Below are 4,195 nucleotides of genomic sequence, written 5' to 3' on the forward strand. Positions count from 1 at the left end.
CACACACACACACACACATGTACACTCTCTTTGATGACCTGCAGTGAGAATGTTAATGCATTACCTCCTCAGGCTGAGATCAGAGCAGGCTTTCCTCACCCCCTTTGAACTTCCTTTTGTTTTCTCTCCCAGTCATCAGGGTTCCCAGCCACAGAACAGGAAAAGTTATCTGGATGGATGCCCTGTCAGTGAGGAATCCTCAGGTCTTCCTGTGCATGCATTCACACACTTTTTTTGGCTCACCCCTTCCTACACATTACCTAGTTCTGTCAGGATAAATATGTGAGAACAGTTTATATTTGGGAATTTTTAGATTCCTTACGGTTTAGTACACACAGTTCAAAATTGAGATGATTGGAATGTCATAAAATCTTCCATCTCAGAGTGAGTCAAGGAAACAGAGTGTTTAGGGTGGATACAGAGCACAACAAAGACATCAGTTTATTCATAATTATTCTGTTAGCAACATGAGGGGAATTCTTCCTCTTAAAGACACAGTCACAGAATGATTTGTATGTGTCCAATATTAGAGGGTTTATGGTGTAGAGCACTTTTAACTATCTCTGATCTGTCATTCTAATCTAAATCTTGACTTTCTGTGATACTGATTTAAATCCAGCTGCCCCTTAAATGTAGGTGTCTTGAATACTTTTTTTGTACGGTTATAGCTGAATATTAGCTGTTAGTGTATAATATGGTCGGAAGGGTTAACATTGCAGGGCTTGGATTGATATTGTCACTTAATATTGTATGTGACACCATTTGAACTTGACATACTTTGACTTTTAGTGAATTGACGCAACTGTTCCCGTTCCCCCAAAACTAAGTGACATTTAAATTTTTAAATCATTTTATACCACTTAAAATGTTCAAGTTTACCATATAGTTTTTAACAACACTGTTCTTCAAATAACAGCCTCAGTATTGTCACAGGATCACAAACAATCTGCGTTAAGTAAAACTGATGTGATTTGAGACTTAACTTAAAAAAACTTCTTTAACAACAAAAAATTGCCATCACAAAATGTATGACCTAAGAAAAAGCAATAACCAACATAGGTGTCAATGTAGCAGTGTTCTTTTGGCACTCTGCATCTAAACAACGGTAAATACACAATACAATAAAATATACCACATTTAATTCTGCACATTTAACCAATTAATAACACAACCCCAAATTTGTTTCACAAATAGAAAAAAAGAACCACTGTTGCCAACTCGAGACAAATAAGCAACCGCAGCTTTAAAAACAAGCCCAATATTTTTTGATAATTTATTATCATCAATATTATTTATTATCAATTATTTATTACCAATAAATGAGCCTACAACATATTAAACTGAAACTACCCTTTTATCTGAAAATCAAAAACATAAGTTATTTTACAATAATCAGCAAACTACAACAAAGCAGGAACAAAACTCATCTCCAATCATCTGTGAGTAGAATAGGATTGGAGAGATGGAAAAGGAGAAAAACACAGCTTCAAAGGGGATCTGTAACATAGCCACATATTTATAGCCTACTAAAATATTGGCTATTCGAACCAAATATACTCTTAGTATTAGTATAGGCCTACTTGTTTTTTTATTACAGCCCGTGATAATTAATACATTACAAAACATTGTAAAAATAAAAAATTAGGCTACCTTATAAAGGAAAAAAAGTCATCCCACTCCTCTACGTCTACTAGCCTACTATCATCATTTGGATTACAGTGTCATGCGCCTTATTTATGAATAGAAGAAAAATCACGTTCAAGGAGGGGGCGGAATATTTGACAAATTACGCTGCAGCACTTATATTATTGCACTGGTTGGCTACTAACTGCGAGCAGACAGAGTGTTATTCAATGCTCTGGAGAATACGGCGAACATAAATAAAGAAAGAAGTTGCTTGTCAGGTTTTCCTAACAAGCAACCATATTTTTTTAAATAGGCCCAAAAAACCGCAACCCGCGACCCAGGATTTTTTCACGCAACTTTACAAAAAAAGAAGCCCAAAGTCGCGTATAATACGCGGACTTGGCAACTCTGGTTAGAACTCACCCAGCTGCAGGGCATGCTGGGCAACCGACAGCACAATAGTATCTATCATACTACTTTCTATACTCATTACTTCACCATTACTGAGCAAAGCAAGTTTCTGAACACTGAACAGAAATTAATTTAAATGTGGGTGGTCATGTGTTAATGTGTTCATTCACTATTCATTAAAATCAGTTTTTCTAGACGGGCTGAAGAGAATGTGTTGAAACTAGTACACTACTATTCAAAGGTTTGAGGTCAGTAAGATTTTTTCAAAGACATTAATACTTTCATTGAGCAAGGACAAACTAAATTGATCAAAAGTGACAGTAAAGACATTTATATTGTTTGGGGGGAATAAAATTACATTTTATAATATATTTTAAAATACATTTTGAAATATGATTAAATAAACACATTCTACTGACCCCAAAGTTTTGAACAGTAGTTCACATCAAACTTTTTGTTTGTATTTTTCATGATAAGAACCTTTTGAAATTTTCTCTACTTTATCTATTGTACTGTACAGCATTATAAATGTTTGTCATCTCAGGGCTGTATGGAGTCATATAATATGACAGAACAAAACAAAACAGAAATCACTGACATTTTCACTCAACAAAAGACAAACAGAGAAGTTCCCTGTGATTGAGAAACAATATGACACACACATAAAAAGCCAAAACTGACAAGTGTGGACATGTAAGACAACTCATGAGACCTGACAGCGGGGGTTAATTATGTATGCTTCGTCATGTCGCCTGTGAACACAAACAGCAGGGACTGTGGCCAACAGACACAGCACTCTTCAACGTGTCCTCTGAGTCATATATCACCACACACCTCCAGACCAAACATCACTTCAGCCTTACCTCTGCATTAATCTCGGTTATTAGCAGTTCAAATGCTTGAGCACAACTGTCTTAATGGTGAAATAATGAAAATCTTTGCAAAGATGGCCAGGCCAAACATAATCAGCTTGTTTTCCTTCAAATTGCCATAAATGGATAGTTCACCAATAAGACTTTTGTTAATCTTTTCAACACAAATTAAGATATTTTACTGAAACTAGAGTAGTTTGTTCACTGAAAGTCCATACGACCTACATTTTGAAGATCCTAAAAGGTCATAAAGGCATCTTAAAACTTATCCATTTTGAGTTTACTGAAGAGATATGCTCATTTTATATGATGAACAGATTTATTCACATATAAACAAAGATCGATACAACATACATACAGTGCATCAAATATAGTAAACAGGGAAGCTCAAATGTATGTCTGTGATATGTTTGAGCTTCTGTGTTTACCATATTTGATGCACTTTATGTATGTGCTTCGATCATAAAAATCAAATGATAACATCAAATGAACTCCTAAATTAAATCTGTGTGTCATTTTTTGGTCAACTAATCCTTTAAAGGTATAGTTCACACATATTATTTACTCTCATGTCATTCCAAACCTGTATGTATTTCTTTCCTCCATATAAATGTAATGCGAGTGGCTACTGGGGATTTTTAGCATTAAAGAGTGCATAAAAATATCATAAAAGTGGTCAATACTATGCATGCGCTTTATTTCAAGTCTTCTGAAGTCATAGCTTTTTATGTGATAAACAGATTGAAATGGAAGTCATTATTCACTCAAAATCTAAGCTGTTAAAGGGTTAGTTCACCCAAAAATAAAAATTAGCTTGTGTTTTACTTACCCTCGATGCATCCTAGGTGTATATATGACTTTCTTCTTCCAGACGAATCCAGTCGGAGTTCCCTTACCAAAAAGTAGTATACTTCAAGTTTATTTTAGTAAGTATACTTAAGTAAAGTTCAAGTATATTTTGAAGTATACTTTATGTAGTAAGTATACAGATATCAGTGTACTAGTAGTATACTTGTAAGTGTACTATTTCAATACTCCTTGGGACTAAATTGGCCCACTTTCTAGTATATAAAAGTATACTTTTAAGTATACTTTAAGTATAACAGTAGTAACACTTTTCTCTCACTTCCGTTATCTGTCATACGCAGAAGTCGTTCCGGTGGAAGGCGTATGACGTATGCACAGCGCGCACACCTCAGAGATATGCTAGTCTCGCGAGTTTGTTTAATAGGAGCAAAGGAAGCAAAGTTTCCTTACTTTAGCAAAGGAAAACCAGTCTCCTCTTG

The 4,195-nt window shown here is 34.9% G+C and overlaps 1 protein-coding gene across 1 annotated transcript in view; it reads right to left on the reverse strand.

The window, feature by feature from the left end:
* Positions 1–3,492: 3,492 nt before the first annotated feature.
* Positions 3,493–4,195, reverse strand: part of LOC107654725 (sterile alpha motif domain-containing protein 12-like) — a 123,399-nt gene continuing 122,696 nt past the window's right edge. Inside the window, exon 7 of the transcript XR_001630363.1 lies at positions 3,493–3,504. The gene's annotated coding sequence lies outside the window, so the exon portion shown is untranslated. The remainder of the gene's footprint in view (positions 3,505–4,195) is intronic.

The sequence above is a fragment of the Sinocyclocheilus anshuiensis genome, unplaced genomic scaffold (genome assembly GCF_001515605.1).
Source record: "Sinocyclocheilus anshuiensis isolate Anshui unplaced genomic scaffold, SAMN03320099.WGS_v1.1 scaffold195, whole genome shotgun sequence".
Taxonomy (NCBI): Eukaryota; Metazoa; Chordata; class Actinopteri; order Cypriniformes; family Cyprinidae; genus Sinocyclocheilus; species Sinocyclocheilus anshuiensis.